Here is a 9,312-nt window from a genome sequence, read left to right on the forward strand (position 1 = left end):
TGCCTTTTCTATGCTCTGAGCGGTAGGGCAAAGGAACCAAGGTCAGGAGCATTCTTTTTCTTTCTGAAAGTAAATTGCAAGCCTCACACTGAGTGCCTAGGTGTAGGCAATGGTTGTTTCCCTTTGGCCCTGCCCATGTGTGTTTCTTACTATTGACAACAGTTAGATTCTTAGGAGATTGTGTGAAGTTTGTCCTTCTCAGCTTCATTCTGCTTTCCTTTGTAATGAGGCTCTTGGGCCCTCAATTTCCATTCTTTCGCTTTTTTTTCAAATCAGCATCTTGCTTGTCTCCATTCAAAAGTCGGCGTCTCCACTTTAACCTGGGGGCTCTGGCAGAGATGGGCAACAGGACATCTTGTGAATTCCCATTAGAACTCTTTTCACAATGAGAGGCCTAGCAGCTAAGAAGTTGCTAAACAGGGTATGTATGGGGGTCTGCAGTCAGTCACAGAGGTGTGGGGAAGTACTGGCCTTACACATTTAGCAAGGGCAAAGGAGGTAAAAACACATGCCCAGCATTATCCCATTCCCAAATGTAATGTAGAGCCTTGGTCTCCCCTGTAGCCGTTCTCACCCATTTGCTCTTTTCTAAATCTTTGAGGCTCTCACTCATTTCGGGCACACAGCATCGCCAAAATTTGGTGCTAAACCCCGCTCTGGTCTTGTGTTATGTGAGAGAAAACTAACTTTAAATCAATGAAGGATGGCCTTGTTGTCCCTGAGGGCTTCGTGCTTGGTCAGCTCTGGTTAGTGCAGTGAAAGGTAGACCTCCCTTCATCCTGTCTCTCAGGTAGTTCCCATAGGGACACTATGCTTCAGGACCTGTTCAGCACAGAAAGGGCTCTTGAAAGAACTATTGCACCAGGTCCAGGTTCCAAACACTTTACAATCAACCAACTTGGAGCAGGAGCCTCTTGCCTTTGCATTAAAGGTGCATCTAACTCCTGATGGGAAGGACAGAAAAAACCACCAAATCCAGTATTCCCTCTCTTTCTGAAAGAATACAGGCTTCCTGCAACGTTTCACTTTCAGGTTTAGCCAATGGAAATTCCTTTAAGAACAGCCCTCTTGTGTTTCTTACTCCCTGTCAGCCTTCCAGAATTGAATAGGCACTCAATTCTAAAGTTAGAATACACTTCTTTATTGAAGAACTTTGGACTTCAGGGTGGCTATTTGGACGTTATTGCTATGTTTTCAAAATCTGTACTCCCTGGGAGCCATTCAGAGCAAGAACCTCAGAAGAATGTACTCTGTTTAAACTAGAACTTTCCAGGACCCATGGGTCTGTGTCAAAACATTGGTGTGGTTGGGGTGCCTAGGTGGCTTAGTCGGTTAAGCATCCGACTTCGGCTCGTCATTATCTCACGGTCCGTGAGTTCAGGTCCCGCGTCGGGCTCTGTGCTGAGAGCTCAGAGCCTGGAGCCTATTTCAGATCCTGTGTCTTCCTCTTTGCCCTTCCCCTGTTCATGCTCTGTCTCTGTCTCAAAAATAAACTTTAAAAAAATTTAAAAAAAAACCACACTGGTGTGGAGTTCCCAGTCAGTTCCTGAGCCAGTTGACAGCTCTCAGTATCTGCTATCCCAGAGGCATGAATGCTCCTTGTATCTGGCGGCTTCTTGCTTAGTGAGAGTCATTGCATGGATGGGTAGCCAGCTGGCCTCCCTCACTTGGCTGAGAAACGTGCCTCCATCCTGTAGATTAGATGCATCATGCATGTGCACTCTGCTCCAGGCCCTGGACCATACCTAAAGCGACTTTGAAGTGAATGTTGGACCGAAGCCTGGTTCTTTCCACTTGACCATTAGTCAGGAACCCCCCCAAAACAGCTGAATCATTGTCTCCCTTGTCCTCTAATGGGAAAGACGAGAAACCGAAAAGCCAGGGATGTCCCTAAGTTTCTGAAGGAAGAATGCAGGCTCCATGCTCACAGGGGTCCTGGGTATAGCCTATAAAGGGCTTTCACCAAAACCCACAAGTGTTGTTTATTCCTGAAGCAGTCGGCTTGCTAGGAAATGGCACAAAGTCACTTCATTCTCCACATCATAAGATTCTCACTCCTAATGACGAACGCTCATCCTTCGTGAATATAATTTCCCCCTTTTTCTGTGTTTTCAAACTAGTTCTTCTCTGGCGTCCATTCCATATAGTCTCTCAGAGGAATATCCTTGGTGTTCAGCTGGTGATTCTAGTCTCCTCATTTGACTGTGTGATAGGTTTGGCGACAGGGTGCCTGGCAAGCTGGTGTCCAAGCGTGCAGACATTTGATGGCTTACGGCATTGGAAGGGCCCAGGTTAGAACATTTGCCCTGAACCTGGGACTGAGGACTGGGAAAGGAGCTGGCATCCATTCTTGGCTGAGAGCACATGTTCCACAGTCTTTCCAGTTTGTTCCCAATACCTTTGGAAATGTTGAACTTTGCCGTCGTTATGGCCACTCCCTTCCCATGGCTCTATGTCTATGTCCCCCGTTTAGATTTAGGTGTCACTTAGCAAAACCATGCCCAGGAATAGATTTTCACACAAACCAGTGCATGTGGGAGGTGGACTCCAAGCAAATGGCAGCACTTGCACTTAGACGTGGAATTCCCTTCCATCTGTGGCACAGAGAGGGTAGAAGGACCACAGACATCGGTGGTGGCTGCACCTCACCACCACACGAGGTTTCTGGGTCAGGTACTAAGGCGTGAACGGTCATGTGCATCAGGTGGTGACATAAAAACTTCACTGGCCCAGCAAAGCAAATCTGGTCTCGTGGTAGGGCAACCGTGGCATTGGCCTATGCAAGTCTGTCCTCTTTCAGCATAATCAACAGTAGCAACTGTTCTGGCTGGCGGGACAAGGTCCACCACATGCCGAGGCCAGTGGCAGAAAGCTGGGACTGGCAGATAGGGTGGAAACCTTGCGGGCTGCACCTGGTTTTTCCCTACTTACCAGTTCAATTCTCCCCTACCACGTTTGGGGGATAAAAGTGCTCTGAGAACTGTAACCACACATGGAAAATGTATGCATAGTAGGATGTGTTGAAGAAAGCCAAGAATAACCTAAAATAAGGATGCGCAGAATCAAGATGCTGGCCAGTGTGAAATAAGTCTGAATGAATTGCAGAGGCACTGATTAGAGCAGAGTTGAGACATCATTAAGGTTGAAACGGTTTAAAATAATAGAACTTGTCATGAGATCATTCAGATACTGTAAAAACTTCGCATTTTAAGTTTTTCTTGTCTTTTCAGATAGAAAACCTGAGAGTATCTGAGGATCTGTCCGTAGCAACACAAAAAGAAAAACAAGCCTACCTGTCCAGGAACCTGACTTCTGCTAGACTCATGCAGAGATGAACAAGTATACAGGGAAAATTCTCCTGCTGAAGAGACAAGGGCTCTTTGGTTCAACATAGCCCACCGTCACAACGAATGGACCAAATTTGCCTTTGGAAAGCCTAGGGTAAAGGTGTAAGACAAACATTTGGAGTAGACACCAGGGAGGCCTCCGAGTTAAAATAGAGCAAATGTGGGAAAATGCAGAGAGGGAAGGCCTCTCTGAATCAGGGGTAAGAATGAGATAATGCAGGGAGTCATGTGACCAGCACAGTCTTCCCCAGCTCCCAGAGTGACTCAGGAATGAGAAATGCCTGCGGGCTTTGGCAAACAGTGCCTTCCAGAAGGTTCATCCAAAAGCCCTCCCAGCAAGAAACCTGCCCAGATTCTTTCCTCAGAATCAGAGGGAAAGACCTGGCTCTGGGTATGTGTCCTGCCCTTGCCATCAGTATATAGGGGCAGCAGTGATACAGCCTTAGCAGGCATTGGCTCCAGGCTCATGTGCAAGTGTTTGGAAGCACGTTTTTGTGCAGGATTCTATCCAAGTGTCCTTTCAGTGCTGACCAGATTCTGAAACAATCTGCCTACATGAAAACTTGCCTTTCGACAAAATGAAGGGACCTCCATTTGTGAGAGGAAAGAGTCCAAATGCATACCGATGCGTGTGCATAGCTTAACCAGCTAGCGAGCACCATGTGTTCAGGGAGAGAAGTGCCAAGGTTTCCTCTGGGATATTCGACCCATATATCTTCAATTTCCTCAGGAAATGACTGGGAAACTGGCAGCATTCATACACCCATGGCTCCTGGACAATGGAGACCTAGCTAGAAAAGCAGCAGTGGGATGTGCATGTACATCATGTACAAGAAGTATCAAAGCTCTGCATCTCCAAAGGGAATGGCATCCATCAGCGAAAAGGATATGTTTCTTAGTCAACTCTTGATCCAGACAGGAGGCCAGCTCCATTCTTAAAAACTCTGGCTTAGACTACTCACAGGCATTGTCCTCGGGGCACATGCAGATGATCTAGGCCTGGTGATGGCCACAAGTTCTGAAACCCAAACGGTAGGGCCACTTCGGCCACAACTACTGCACACTCAACAGGAGTCTTCCCGACTGCTAGTTTAATAGGAGAGGAAATGACTTTGAGACAAGAGGTCTGAGACGATTCCTGGGAGTACCTTGTTTCGAAAGAAGAGAAATTTTTTACTATGGCTATAAAGGACTACTAAAATAAGAGCTCTGAGACATTAGGACCAATGGCCCTTTGGAACATCAGACACTAAAAACCTCCCCTCGCTCAGGAACTGTCTGGAAACTCACTTCCAATCCTGGTAACTCAGTTGGGGATGGGTCAGTCCCATGGACTCAGTCTGTAAATCTAGACCGTTAGAAAATCAACAAAGGGGAAGGAATGATTACAAGAGGAATTAAACTGTGGTTTCAAACGGGCCCTGGGAAGAGTGGGTAAGATGACCAGGGTCTTCCATTCCCCATGTCCCACATAGGAGGTGGGATCAAGCCCTAAATACAGGCTTTGCTTATTCATGAGTATTCTCCCTGGGCACGTTCACACCCCCCTGGGTACGGAGCGAGCCACGTCATTCTGGAACCAAACTGAGAAAGGCCCAGTGCAATATCTCTATCACCATCACAAGCTAATCACCAAATCCCCAGGCTGAAACAAGAGGGTATTATTACTCTGAGACACTTCCCCGGGATAGTGTCCATTCAAATTCTCTTTCATCAAAAAATTTCAGGAGTGGCAATGGAGACACACTGCCAGACTTCATCACACATGAGATTTGGAGAAAGTTGGAAATGAGGTGCCCAGCGCACTCTCCTATCTAGCAAGTTGTATCCAGAATCAGATATGCCTGCGGGCTAAGGCCAAGGGGAACATATGAAGGACTAAACTTGGGGCCCTATCAATAAGAAGCCTGCCTTCTGTCTCTAGGAGCCAGTATTTCTGGCCTGGTCTATCTCTGCCATTTTCCCATCTGTGGAGGGAGGCTGCAGGGTTTGAGCCTTAGCTATTGGTTCGGAGAGGTCAGGCTCGGGAGTCAGCCACAAGGACTTGGTTCCCTAATTGCTGGCAAAGCCTCTTCCAATGCTGACCCCATCCTGGTTCATACTGTCTATGTGCAAACTGTCTGCTTCGCACAATGAAGGCACCTCGGTCATCCAGGTGAGTGAGGCAAGCTGGTTCCCGTTCACCTTCCAGAGCACAGCAAGCCAGGCACCAAGTACCCAGGCACCCAAGACCTTCTTTCCTTTGGTAGAGCAGAGCCTGAGAGCTCTCCCTCAGAACAGTACAGTGAGAAATTCAGTTGTTGATGGCGACAGACACAAGGTAGGGTAACTCTATGTGAACTGAGACAAAGGTAGGAGAGCAGCAATGGGAGGGGACTGACTACAAGGTGAGAAAAGGTGTACATTCAAATAGGCACGGCAGAATCTGAGGAAAGACAACCTGACCTTCCCTTCCCCTTGTCCCACCCAAGAAGCGGGATCCAACCCCTACCTGGGGCTTTTTGTCTACGCATGAGCATTGTCCCTGGGCACCTTCTCACACTTCTGTGTATGGGGAATGCCACACCATACGGACACCAAATTGAGAAGGGTCCAATGCAATAATTTCCTCACCATTACCTGCCCACCCCCAAACCCCCAAGCCAAAACAAGAGGAAAATACTCTGAGACACTGTTTCGGAATAGTGTCCATGCAAATTTTCATCAGAAAAGCTCATGAGTGGCAAAAGAAACACACATTGCTGGACCACCCCACAAGAGATCTGGAGAAAGTTGAGACTGGCGTATCCAGCCCACTCTCCTATCAAGCAGGTCATATCCGGAATAAGAAAAGCCTGCATGCTTAGGTGAAAGAGGCCCTCTAAAGGACTACACCAGGGGGCCCTGTCAGCAAGAAGGTGGAGCCAGTGATTTCTGGCTTGGTCTATCCCTGCCACTTTCCCTCAGTGGAGGGAGGCAGCAAGGTTTGAGAGAGTTGAGTGGCACTCTCCGCCTAGGCCCCGCATAGGTTTTCAAACTCTTCTTAGGGAAACCAGAAGTCAGATGGTTTGCCCACAGTGTTGTTTCACTGAATTTGGTATCGGACATTTTCTCTGTAGGTCTCGCAGAGGTTTACAAACACTTCTTTGTGGAAAGAGATGTTTGTTGAAAGATGGCTCCCCCTCACTGTTTCATAACGTTGAGTAGATGGAGCTTTCCTCATAAGCCCCACATAGGTATTCACAACTAACTTAGTGAAACAAGATGTTAAAGTGAAAGATAGTTTCCCTACAGTGTCTCATAGAGTTGACAGTATGGTGGTTTCCGTGTTTGCCCCCATGGGAGGTCCAACCCTCTGACTTAGACGAGAAGTCAGTGGAAAGTTGGTTTCCCGCAGTGTAGTATTGCAGAGGTTTTCAAACGCTTATAAGATTGTGAAATGAGAAGTCAGCTGCAAGATGCTTTCGCCACAGTGTTTTTTCACAGCATGGAGTAGAGTAACCTTTTTCCGCATAGGCCCCCCCCTAAGGCCCGCAAAGGTTTGCAAACAATTCTAACTTACTGAAAAAGATGTGGGTTGAAACACGGTTTTTCCACAAGGTTTTTTCACAAAGTTGAGTTTATAGCATTCTCTGAATAGGCTCCCACTAGATTCTGCAATCCTTCTAAACTTAATGAAACCAGATTGTTGTCAGAAGATGATATCCCCACAGAGTACAGTCTATGGCATTTTCCTTGTGGGCCCCATGGAGATTTACAAACAATTCCAACTTTGTGAAACGAGACGTTAGGTGAAAGATGGTTTCTCCACAGTGTTGTTTCACAGAATGTATGTCAAATGGATGCCATGGTGGCAAGAATGGATGAGGCACAGCAGAGAATTAGTGATATAGAGGACAACCTTATGGAGAATAATGAAGCAGAAAGAAAAAGAGGGAGACTAAGACAAAAGACCACGATTAATAGAGAAATCAGTGAGTCATTAAAAAGGAACAATATCAGAATCATAAGGATCAGAGAATATGAAGAGAAAAAGGAGTAGAGGGGTTATGTGAGCAAACCATAGTGGGAAACTTTCCTAATCTGGTGAAACACACAGACATCAACAACCAGGAAGCACAGAGGACTCCAATTAGATTAAAAAAACCGACCATAGTCAAATTCAAAAAATACTCAGGCAAGGAAAGAATCATGAGAGCAAAAAGGGGGAAAGAAGCCCTTAACCTACAAGGGAAGACAGATCAATTTTGCAGCTGACATCCACAGAAACTTGGCAGACCAGAAAGGAGTGGAAGGTTATATTCAATTTTTGGAAAAAAATTCAGCAAAGAATTCTTTATCCAGAAAGGCTGTCACTCAAAATAAAAGGAGCGATTAAAAGTTTCCCCAACGAAAATTAAAAGAGTGTGTGACTACTAAACCAGCCCTGCAAGAAACTTTAAGGGGGACCCTTTGACGGGAGAAAAGATTTAAATAAATAAATAAATAAATAACAAAAGCAACAACGACTAGAAAGGACCAGAGAATACCTCCAGAAACTCCAACTCTACAAGCAACATAATGGCAATAAATTCTTATCTTTCAGTACTTACTTTAAACGTCAATGGTCTCAATGCCCCAATCAAAAAACCGGGTAATTGAATGAATAAGAAAAAAGATCCATCTATATGCTGTTTACAAGAGACCTAAAGACACTTTCAGATTGAAACGAATGGGATGGAGAACGACTTATCCTGCTAATTGTTGACAAAAGAAAGCCATAGAAGCCATACTTGTATCAATCTAGAATTTAAAATAAAGACTGTAACAAGAGATGAAGAAGGGCATTATATCATAAGGGGTCTATCCACAAAGAAGACCTAACCATTGCAAACATTTATGTTCCAAATGCGAGAGCACCCAAATATATAAAACAATCAGAAACCTAGAGGAACTCATTGATAATACAATAATTATAGGGGACTTCAACACCCCATTTACAACAATAGACAGATCATCTAATCAAAAAATCAATAAGGAAACAATGGTTTTGAATGACACAGTGTACCAGATGGACTTAACAGGTGTATTCAGAGCATTTTATTCTAAAACACTGGAACATGGAATGTTCTCCAGAATGGACCACAAACTGGGACAAAAATCAGCCCTAAGCAAGTTCAAAAAGACATAGATCATACCATGCATATTTTCAGACCACAACACTATGAAACTTGAAATTGATCACAAGAAAAAAGTTGGAAAGGTAATAAATACTCGGAGACTGAAGACCATTCTACTAAAGAATGAATGGGCTAACCAAGAAGTTAAAGAGGAATTTGAAAAGAACATGGAAGCCAATGCACATAACAGCACAGCCCAAAACCTCTGGGATGCAACAAAGACAGTGATAAGAGGGAAGTATATAGCAATCTAGGCTTTCCTAAAGAAGGAAGAAAGATCTCAGATACAGAATCTAACCTTAAACCTTAGATGGAAAAAGAATAGCAAATAAAACTCTAAACCAGCAGAGGTCAGGAAATTATAAAGATTAGAGCAGAAATTAATGCTATTGAAACAAAAAAAACCCAGTAGGACAGATCAATGAAACCTGAAAGTGGTTCTTTGAAAGAACAAAATTGATAAGCCAATAGTTTGATCAAAAAGAAAGAGGAAAGGACCCAAATAAATAAAATCAAGAATGAAAGATGAGCGATTACAACCAATCCAACAGTAATAAAAATAAAAAAATTAAAAAAAAAAAACAGTAATAGAATATTATAAGCCATTATAACCAATAACATGGGCAATCTGGAAGAAATGGAAAAATTCTTAGAAATATATTCACTACCAAAACTGAAACAGGAAATAATAGAAAATTTGAACAGACCCATAACCAGTAAAGAGATCGAACTAGTAATCAAAAATCTCCCAGGAAACAGGAGTCCAAGGCCAGATGGCTTTCAAGGAGAATTCTACCAAATGTTTGCTGAAGAGTTAACACCTATTC

Source organism: Neofelis nebulosa, chromosome 7 (assembly GCF_028018385.1).
Source record: "Neofelis nebulosa isolate mNeoNeb1 chromosome 7, mNeoNeb1.pri, whole genome shotgun sequence".
NCBI lineage: Eukaryota > Metazoa > Chordata > Mammalia > Carnivora > Felidae > Neofelis > Neofelis nebulosa.